Source organism: Rhinichthys klamathensis, unplaced genomic scaffold (assembly GCF_029890125.1).
Source record: "Rhinichthys klamathensis goyatoka isolate OS25496 unplaced genomic scaffold, OSU_Roscu_1.1 h1tg000064l_1, whole genome shotgun sequence".
Lineage (NCBI taxonomy): Eukaryota > Metazoa > Chordata > Actinopteri > Cypriniformes > Leuciscidae > Rhinichthys > Rhinichthys klamathensis.
In genome coordinates this window covers 4,328,474-4,340,580 of record NW_026606607.1, presented here as the reverse complement: position 1 = coordinate 4,340,580, position 12,107 = coordinate 4,328,474, and positions in this window count along the sequence as shown.

Below are 12,107 nucleotides of genomic sequence, written 5' to 3'. Positions count from 1 at the left end.
GGGGGGTAAATTAAGCGCGATCTGTTGTGACGTCACAATCATGTTGCATTGTGGTCTATGGTTCTGCTGTCTTATTTGTCACAGACCTGAAGACCGGTTGGCCTGATGTGAAACAAGTGTGAAATGTATCTCCCTTCTACTGTATATTCTCCCTATCAACTGAGGTAAACTACCATACACTGTAAAAAACTACTACAGTAAAAAAAAAAAAAAAAAAACATTCATTGGTTAATAGTAAGCAGACATTCAGCAGATTCAGCTGTTGGATTTACCAGTTTAAAATGATGTAATGTAAATTACAGTTTTAAATTGGAAAATGTACAGGTAGTAATGTACAGAATTATTCTGGAAACCACAGTTTACAGTTTTTTTTTTCTGTAAAAACAACAGGATTTTTTTCCAGTGTACTGTGCAAAGTATGGAAGCTTGCTTATGCAACGGAATAACAAAAAGGCAATTGTGAAGTTTTGTCTCACAATTCAGATATTTTTTATCACACAATTTTGAGTTACCTATTTCGAGTGAACTATTTCACAAGATTGGGACTTTTTAACTTTTACAGCAATTTTATAGCAATTCTGACTTGTTTTCCTATTAGAACGCTAAATGCATATTAGAATGTCCCCTTATGTCGAAATAACGAGATATTTATGTTGAAATAACGAGATATTTTGTCAAAATAACGAGATAATATGTCGAAATAACGAGTTGTGTCGAAATAACGAGATATTATGTCGACATAACGAGATTTGTCGAAATAACTAACGAGATATTTAACGATATATTATTTCGAAATAATGAGATATTTAACGAGATATGTCGAAATAACGACTTATGTTGAAATAACAAGATATAACGACTTATTAAGTCAAGATGTAACGACTTATTAAGTCAAACTTTTGAGATAGTATGTCGAAATAATGAGATATTTAACACGATATTATGTCGAAATAACGAGGTATGTCGAACTAACGAGATATTATGTCGAAACAACGAGATATTATGTTGAAATAACGACTTATTAAATCGAAATAACGAGATCTTTTTTTTTTTCTCACATTGCGGTTCAGGGCTTCCCTACTTCTGTAATACCCAAAATTGTGAGATAAAATAAAATTTCCTTTTTTAACTGTCAGTTTATATCTCACACTTTATTTCTCGCAATTGTGAGTTTATAACTTGGGTAAAAATTACTCATAATTGTGAGATAAAAAGTTGCAATTACCTTTTTTATTTTTAATTCTGAGAGAAACCATAGCAACGGAAATATGTTGGTAAGTGAACAAAAGACTATTTAAGAAAACGACAGAAAGAAAACTATTTTGTTCCAGCTAAAATCATGTTACGAGACAAAACTGAAACCGTTTTCATCAGGATCTCTGTTCTGTGTTTATTGTCATCCAGCGACTCTCTGCAGCCTTGTCCAACTGACTAACACGATACAGTATTTAACAGTGTGAAAACCTGAGCAAATTCATCATCCTCCCCCACAGCACTGCATGTGCAATATAACACAGGAAACAAATAAAACACAAGGCACAATCTCTTTCCTCCCATAATGCATTGCAGACAGCATGCACGAGGGATTCACTTGAGGCCTGATTAGGATGATGCAGATGTACTGTATGTGAAACATGTTTATTTGCCCAATTAGAACCAAATAAGTGACAGATGCAATCTCTCAAATATCTCCCATAATGGAGAGAAAAGGAAGGGAGGGAGTGTGTGAAACCCCTCCTCCTCTTCTTCCTGAAGCTCATAATGATGAAGTCTGTATGTGTTCTGTGCCTCATTAATGTGTGTCAGCCTTGACAGAAGGAAGGACATGCTGGAAACAGGAAGGCTGCTTCGCTTGCACTGCATGAACACATTTTTACTGCCTATGCTACAAACAACTATACACAACAACCTTGAACTGGCTGTATACAACATGTGCTCACAATAAAAGAGCCTGTGAATAGAAGCACACAAATCACAGCTGACTGCAGTGAACCAGCGAGTCTAATAGAAGCTCTTTGGGAGTTACAAGACACCAGTAATGAACATCAGATGGCATCATAACACAATTTCATCCAGGGTTTTGGATTTTTGTATTTAGTTTGTATTTCTTCTATAATTTCAATTTGTCGTTTTGATGTGATTTAGTTTTTTTTTAAACTTTCTATTTCTATTGTTATTTCTATTAAGTACTGTGGACTTGTAGGTGTTTATTGCAGGTTGTAAAAGTTTATAACAAACATGTATAAAAAACAAACAAAAAATTATTTATATTATAATGAACAAATCCACTGTTCTTTAATGTAGGTTCCTTTGTGTACTTAAATAGAGTGTATCTTAAAGGAGAACTCCGGCGCAAAATGAACCTTTGGTCTAATTACACATTGTTACCTAGTCAACCGTTATCTGAGATTTGTTTTCATGATTATCGAATGTAAATAGTTTTATCTGTACAAACAGTTTAGCCTATAAAGCTAGTATAACGCTAGTATATTGGGCATAGTGTAATGACAAATAAAAATCGCTTGTTAATACCACTAACAAGGCTCAAAATAGCCCCACACTAGCACGGTAGCATAATGAGGGTCCCTACCTTCAAACCGAAGCATTGAGAACTTTGTCAGTGTCCAGACAGTTTAATAAGAAGATATTTTAAACATACAGTCAACTTCGCGTATACAGGCAGAAGCCATCTTTGAAATACAGTCTTTACCAGTCGATCTACGAAAGCCGATCCAAGTCTGCTGTTCGCGCTCACCTTATCACAACTCATAGCTCGTTCACATTCTCACCAGCGCACTTGGATCGGCGTTCGTAGATCGACTGGTAAAGACTGTATTTCAAAGATGGCTTCTGCCTGTATACGCGAAGTTGACTGTATGTTTAAAATATCTTCTTAAAATACCCCCCCCCCCCCCCCCACCTCCCAGTGGTCTGTTCGATTATGCCTCAATCAATGTCAAATTTGGCAGACACCGACCTCAGACATGGCCTCGGAAAGGCACCAAGAGTCGGGGGCGAAAAAAGGAAAAAGAATAGACAGCGGGATGATACTCGCGCGTCGCTTTGCAGGTAAGACAATGTTTTAAATAAAAATGTTAGTTTTGTAGCGCGGGCGCCCTTGCTACAAAACTAATGCATGTTCAGGCGTATGCATGTTCAGGCATATGCATGTTCAGGCGGGCGTCGCTAGTAGTGCAAATGAAATGATTCGGGGCTTTTTTAGCCCTGCATGTTGAATCTTTTATTTTAACGGGGGTCCGGGGCTTTCTCCCCCGGAAAATTTTGAAACTTGGGCTGTTTAAGATGCAGTTAGTTTGTTTGAGAAGAAAAGGAAGACCGCTTAGATACGTTTTTTCGTTGTTGTTTTATGCGGATAATGCGTTCATTTTCAAGAGGTTCATAGGCCAAGGCCCAAGGGCGACATCTGTTGGTGAAACTGCAATTAGAAAAAAAAAAAAAACACACAATCTCAGTGTTTGTATATTTTCATATTCACAGAGTTGTCAAATTATTAGGGCTGGGAAAAGATTAATCGCATCCAAAATAAAAGTTTGTGTCTACATGATATAACTGTGTATAATTATTTTGTATATATAAATACACACACATATGCACGTATATATTTAAGAAATATTTGCATGTATATACTGTATATATAATTTATATTATATATAAATTTAAATATTTTATATATAAATAACAAATATTTCTTAAATACATACATGCAAATGTGTATTTATATATATACAAAATAATTATACACAGTACACACACATATATCATTCATGTAGACACAAACTTTTATTTTGGATGCGATTAATCGCGATTAATCTTTTCCCAGCCCTACAAATTATGTACAGAATTATTATATTGTGCTTCATCAGCAGACTAAGAAATTCTGAATGGTTGTTATTCCTTGGGTGGGTGGGTGAGGGGGTGAGGGGGTGAGTGGGAGGGGGTGAGGGGGTGAGTGGGAGGGGGTGAGGGGGTGAGTGGGTGGGGGTGGGGGGCACCACCAAGCATTTGTGCTTAGGGCACCCAAATGGCTAGCGCCGGCCCTGGGTTGTAGGTAGCCCAGTTTTGACAGTAGCGAGATGAACACGTCTGCCGTTCAGCCTTTTCAGTTTGAACCCAAGCGCACCTTAGGCTTAAATCAAGAGAATAACGCGGAAAACGATAGGCCTACTCAAGAGTTACATGAAAATGAAGATTATCAGAGAGTTGAAGAAGCGAGAGTGGGGCAAAATAGATGGTGTCTGCGGCAGTTTGCCAATGCCAAGCGAGAACGAGAGCGTTTGCTGTAAAGAGCTCCACTTCAGCAGCTGTCCAGGGTAGGCTGCATAGGTCAGACGATCGTACTATCGGTATAAATAATTTAATAAGTCATCTACCGCCGTCGTTTGCTTTATTTTCCCTAAGCAGTCACTATGTTGAACGCATAGAAATACCCTCTCGGACCTTGTTCAAAATCCTGCCGCGCCACAGAGCACCATTTACATAGTTAAATATTAAATTTACATTTATTTGTCTCAAATCGTTGTTAATGTATATACTGAGTTCACCCTGCGCAGCAATATACATTTAGTTTTACATTTATTTACAGAAATCAGCGGGTTGAATGAAAATTGCTGATGTTACCGGATTTTCAGGTGATATTCTCAATTCATTCAGTTAACGGACGCTCTGAGGTAAAGTGAATTCAGACTGCAGACTAATAAGCAACGATTGTATTTAATTGTACAGTACAATCATAACATAGTACAGACATGATCTTAGTTCCATAATGTCCTTCCTTAAACATAACAATATTGCTGGCCATAAACTGACAAAGTGCGCGTCCGGTGTGCGATACCTTGAGTTGTCATAGACGCGCCGCGGCGCTGCGCTTCTCGTCCAGACCCGGTGTGCAACCCCCTTTACAAAGTCAACACTATTCTGCTCATCTACCTTATGTACATTTTCAATCTTACAATTACAATATTAATTAAAGCTGCTAGCAGCATTTAGCGGTGTTCAAGCATTTAAGACAGTTAAGACAGTTAAGACAGTTAAGCTCAAAAGCATCAAAAGACATTAAGGTTTATGTAGCAAGCATTTAACCACTGACATCATAGATGGAATAGACCATGTTTTAGCATGATTTGCCATGATATACAACATTTCAGTGTGATTGTTAATGATTTACTATGTTACAGTATGATTTACCATAGTTTACTATGATATACCGAGTTCTAGTATGATTCACCATGGTTTACCCTGTTCTTGCATGATTTACCACAATTGAACACATTCTAGTAGCCTATGATGTAATATGATTCTAACATGCTTTATCATAGTTTACCTTGATTTGTCTTAGTTTACCTTGATTTACCATGTTATAGGATGATTTACCAGGATTGTAACATGCTTTACCATGATTAATCACATTGCTAGCATGATTTACCATGATACACCATGTAATAATATTATTTACTGTGATTTACCATGTTTCTATCGTGATTTACCATGATTTACCACGTTGCTAGCAATTATGTGAAGCTTCAGAACAGTAAAGTGAATTGAAAGACAAAATATGATTGTGTTATTATAGTAATTGTCACATAAGGTTATTTTTTAGTGTCTAAATATATGAATGCAAAAGCACATGTGAAAAGACTATTAATAAGTATAATGTCCAGCAGAGGGTAGTAGAAGACCACTTATTGCTATAGTACCACTTTTATTTTGAACTACTTGGTTTAATCAGTATTGTGCACTAAAGCAAACCAGTCTTTCAATGTGAATTCCATTGTGCATGCTTACACACACACACACACAATTTTGGGTTATGATATTGTGAAAATCTCTTTTTGTGGTCCTTAAGCATTTCAGATATTTATTTGTGATGTAAAAATATTAAACTTTCTAATAAATCATTACTTAATATTATATTATTTATTATAAATATTATTTCCAACATAATAAATATCTTTAAGCATTTGTTTGTTAGCCATTGCTGAAAACTGGTTAAAAAGATTAAAAATGTCTAATGCTGTTGCTCCCTCTAGTGGACAACAGCGGTTTTACAGCCTACATAAATGAATGACGGGAAATTCGTTTTTTTTTTTTTACTTATATCTTGGGAAGGAGAAAGTGAAATAATCTGAAACTCAGAACTTAGATAGTGTTAGAGGAGCTCTGTTGATCAAGACCATCCCGGTGTTGCTGGGTGATTGGGGGCGGGAGTAATGTCCGTTTAAATGCATATCTTTGTGGGCTTATATCTCGGGAATGCCCAGGCCAAATCGCACCAAACTCGAATCGAAGCTAGATGAGGACGGGCCCTTTCCAACAAGCTCTTCCACAAGGATCTAGATGGTCTGGATCAAGAGTTACAGTCGTTTCAAGTTGGGGTTCTCACAGATTAGCGATCCGCGGGGGGGCGCTCCCAAGCCCCGCGACGATAGATTTGGATCAAGATCCCCGAGAGGACCTTACCATCAAAATTTGAGCGCGCAGAGACTTTCCGTTTTCGAGTTATGAGTGTATTTGTACTTGGGGGGCGTGGCCCAATGTTTTACTTTCGTTTTGAGGCTTCCTGTGACAATTAATTATAGAGGCAAATTTTGTCTGATTTGTCTGAAATTTTTCAATGCCGTTCATAGTGATATTAAACATGTTCTTGACCTTTTTAAAAGAAGATCTGAGCATTCATTTAAGAGATCAGCATTTACAGCCAATACAGGCAATTTACCATAGGAAATGTATGGTTTTAAAGCTTTTTGATAGTTATAGCGCCAACTATGGTCCGATCTCCATGAAACTTTGCATGCTTCTTCACCATGTTATGACACATATGCTCACCAATTTTTGTGAAGTTCTGAGTTTTTATTTATGATTTATAGGCTTTTGTGTGTATTTGACACGCCCCTTTTCTAAATGACTCTGTTATAGCCATACGAAAAATGCAAAAGTTCATGATTTACCACAATTGAACATATTCTAGTATGATTTAATATGATTCTAGCATGATTTACCATGTTATAGGATGATTTACCATGATATACCACATTCTAGAACAGGGTATCTGCACACTTCTTAAAGCAGCGCTCAGTAAGAATTCCGTTTTTGTCAAACAGCGACCCCTAGAGTCGCTGTGGAGCACTTGTACTGTCGTGAATAGCACTCACGCAGAGATGGCTCGCACTCACGGCCGGATCCCCTCCCCCTGTACACCGGTACCTGTTCAGTAGGATGGACGCTGTAACGAGTGGAAATAAGGTATGGCCCCTTTAAGAGCTGCGCGCGCCCAACACCACATGTATACGGCGCCGGGTTATTTCTGTTTGATGCTCATTTTATCAGAATTTTATCAGATCTGTTTTTTTGCCGTAAAGCAATTTGTTACCTCGCGAGACCTAATATCACACGATACTTCCTAACACTCAGTTGCAAGGGTGGTTTTGCGGCTCACAGGCACCAGGGGGGTGCGAGACGACCACCATTCAACACGAAATCAGTAATATAAACATTACAATGACTCCAAAGCTGTTCGGTTAAGGTAAAAAAGTTAATTAGTTCACCTTTAAAGTCAAATTTAAGCCTTTTAAAGACCTTTTTAAGACCTGAAGAAATCAAAATTAATACCTTACATTAGGGGTGCGCAATATTTAAAAAAAAATGTCTCAATATTTTCAAAGTTTTGTTGATGATAATTAGATGATATTTTACTGATTGTGTTTGTGTACTGGTACCATGGCTGGTTTAGGCCTGTTGTTGACAGCTGACTCACGAAGATATTCATATTTTTCATATTCTATGCAGTGGTCAGTTCACAGCAGTGAAAGGAATTAACATTTTTTTATTAAAGGGCAATATTTGCAACCTTAAATTGAGTTCCAGGGGCATTTTCACCCATATATGGATTTTTTTTTTTTTTTTTTACTTAGAGGTATGCATCACCTTTTATGTCAAATTCTAACATTCAAATTAAATTATATTAGAATAATAACACAATACCACTGTTACCAGTTATATTAAATCATTAAAAACAAAATCCATCTTTGCAGTGCAGAGGAGACACAGAAGCAGCATCAGAACTGGCATTAATATATTTATACTCCATTTACAATTGCATAAATAAAGCTATGATATATTCAATTCTTTCAATTCTTAATTCAATATTTAAATATGAACTGATTTCTAATTGTAACATTTTAATTACAGGGTACTTTAAATGTGAAACTAAACCCGCCAGTAGGTGGCGGCAAGTCACTGTCTCAGGGAGTCATTCATACAAACGATTTGTTCAAACGGCTGATTCATTCAGGAACTGCAAGTGATTGTTCATTGAATCGTTAAAATGATTCGTTCAAAACGCGGATTTCAGTCAAGAAATCATCGCTGTCTTTTGCATTGAGTCTCTGCTACGGTTTCATTTTGAAATTCTCGTCAGCGAAATAAAGGGAAAACAAACAATATTGACAATATTGTTTATAAAATGTAACAATGTTAATTTAACTGTTATAAAATAAATATCATATTTGCTATTGTGCACGGGAAAACAGCCCTCTTGCTGATCAACATATGATATATAAAATACAAAAACTTTATACGTCTTAGGGAACATACCTATAACTGCACTGACACATCACGCAGTGAAAGCAAGCATGAGAGACAAATGCGATGTCAGCTCGCAGTGCGCCCTCGTACATAGTTAACTTTAAAGTAAAACAATGATTACAATATCATAATAGACAATACACATCGCACACCACTACGCACATAAAGAATGAACTTACAATTGAACTGAAATTAACCAGCTTTCTTCTCCTCTCCTGCTGTTTCGCGTGCAGGAGACAGACGTAATGCTGGCGCGAATGTGACGCGAAATGTCACGTGAACGAGCAAATCCACAAAGAACGAATAGTAAATAAAAAAGTACGCTAATTAGATAGTTTTAATTTGGAAAACATTTAGATATGTCTAACTCAAATTGCCATTGAAAATTTAAGACCTTTCATAAGTCAAAATAAGACTTTTTAAGACTTTTTAAGGCTATAAATTTTTAAAATCTAATTTAAGACTTTTTAAGGACCCGCGGATACCCTGTAGAATGATTTACCGCAGGATTATAGCATGATTTGCCATGATACACCATGTAATAGTATTGTTTACAATAGCTGCGTCCCAATGTGCATACTATCCATCCTAAATAGTATGTGACATTAGTAATTTTCAATACTATTTAGGGCGTAGTATGCACATTGGGACGCAGCTAATGATTTACCATGTTTCTTCTTCAGAACCGGTGCCCAGTTAACCAATTCCCTGGAACCGTTAGTATGCCTGCTTAACGATTCCGCTTATCGGTTCCGCTCGTTGCAAATGTGTCATGACGTCACACACGAGCTGCGTTATTTTGATTCAGAACGCAGCAAACATGACATCGAGGCAGAAGCGCTCGTTTGGTTATATTTCACGCGAAAAGACGACAATATATGAGGTGCCGTCTAGGGCTTAAATCAAACTTCATTCACGCACACAAATATGAAACACTTGCATATACACGTATACTAAGTAGTCAAACATACATGTATACTGCTGAATGCTCAAACAAATACATATGAAATGCACAACGACACACCTAAAGTCGCTCACGCATACATGCAAACTCTACACACACGAGATGCGCAAAACTCTCCAGGCACATACTCATATGAGACGCGCGCGCGCACACACAACTTAAACTGGAATGTCACTGTTTCTGTCACTGCGACTTCACGAACGGGTGAACACGCACACGCACACACACATCACTTTTGAAGTAAAATTGAGGATGCAGTGCATGTAATGCATCGAGATATCAAATTGAACTGAATCGATAACATGATAATCGTACCGAACCGTGAGACCATTGTAGGTTCACACCCCTAATACTCTGTGCTGTGTCAGCGAGTTAATAATAATTAACAAACAAAATAAGTTATAAGTTCAATAAGTTAATACAAACAAACAAATTTTTACTTATTCCCTCACCCAATGAGAATCGATAAGAGAATCGATAAGAGAATCGATAAGAGAATCGATAAGGAATCGAATCGATAAGCAATATCGATAATGGAATCGGAATTGTTAAATTCTTATCAATTCCCATCCCTAATCAAGTGTGTCAAAATGAGAGTGAGCCAATAAGTGGTCTTCTACTGCCCTCTGCTGGTCACACAAGTGCTTTTGCATTCAAATGTAGACATATGCTTACACACACACACACGGGATATGTTATTGTGAAAATCTCTTTTAATGGTGTATAAGCATGCATTTAACATATTTCTTTGTGATGTAATAATATAAAACTATATTAAAACTAATAAAAAAATAGCTTTAAGCGTTTGTTTGTTAGCCAATGCTGAAAGCTGATAAAAAAGATTAAAAATGTCGGTAACACTTTACAATAAGGTTCATTTATTAAACAGTAGTTAATGTATTAATTAACATGAACCATGAGCAATACATTTGTTACTGTTTTTGTTCATCTTTGTTAACATTAGTTAATACAAATCCAGCTGTTCATTGTTAGTTCATGTTAGTTCACAGTGCATTAACTAATGTTAACAAGATTTTAATAAAGTATTTGTAAATGTTGAAATTAACATTAACAAAGATTAACAAATGCTGAAGGAGTATTGTTCATTCTTAGTTAATGTTAACTACATTAGTTAACATTAACTAAGAATTCGTCGCGGGGGGCGTTCCCGAGCCCCGCGACGATAGATTTGGATCAAGAACTCCGAGAGAACCTTACCTAGCGTGCAGAGACTTTCTGTTTTCGAGTTATGAGTGAATTTGTACTTGGGGGGCGTGGCCCAACGTTATACTTTCGTATTTTAGCCTTCCTGTGACACAATTGTAAATAGTAATAAATAAAATAAATAAATGCAGTCCATAATACTCCAATAGATGAATTTGGACAAAATGTGATTGTAAATGTTAAAATAATGATTTAATAAAGTCTACATTTCAATTTTATATAACAATATTAGGGAGTAGTATGATGAAATGACAGCAGGGGGCAGTAAAATACCACTTATTGGCTGTTATAGCCATCCAAAATGTTACAGCCATCCAATTTACACTATTATAGCCATTCAAATGAAGAAGTTCAACCTTTTCTGATAATTATTGATGTAGAGAGTCCAGAGAATTGTACTGCACCGGTTTTAAACATTAAGATTTTACGATCATAGATGGAAAAGGCCATTTACAGCCAATACAGGCAATTTACCATAGGAAATGCATGGTTTTAAAGCTTTTCAACAGTTATAGCGCCACCTATTGTCCGATCTCCATGAAACTTTGCATGCTTCTTCACCATGGTATGACACATATGCTCTTCAATTTTTGTCAAGTTCTGAGTTTTTATTTATGATTTATAGGCTTTTGTGTGTATTTGACACGCCCCTTTTCTAAATGACCCTGTTATAGCATACGAAAAATGCAAAAGTTCAACTTTTTTTCAATGATTATTGATCTAGAGAGTCCAGAGAATTGCCCTAGACTGGTCTGGTTCTGATCGGGCGAAAACCCAGGGACTAGTTCGCAAAAGTAGGTTTTTAACATATTCGTGAATATTTAATGAACGATTTGATTGACAGCAATGGTTCTAGAGGCAAAGTTGTTCAGCCTGAGGAGATCTATCAAATGATATGCATATTTTGGGGATGTGTGCAACACCACGTGATTACAGAGCCATAAAACTTGTTAGCGCCAACTAGTGGCCAATTTCTTTCAAAACTCTTACAGACCTCTTGGGCCATGAGTCAAACATGCCCATCGAGTTTCGTTCCGATTGGCCTCCGTTAACCTTGTCTAATAGGTGCTCAAATTCATTGGCCGATGGCGGCCATGTTTTTTGAGTTATGCCAATTTCCTCATACACATTCATGGCACCTTGGACCAAGACACTGCATACCAATTTTCAAGTCAATCGGACTAACGGTCAGGTGGTCATAGCCCTTTTTATGTTTATTTAATGTTATAGCGCCACCTAGTGTTAGATCGACGCGGTTTTTTTACTGTGACCTCAGACTGTCCTCATACACATGTCTCTTGAGATTGGTGAAGATATC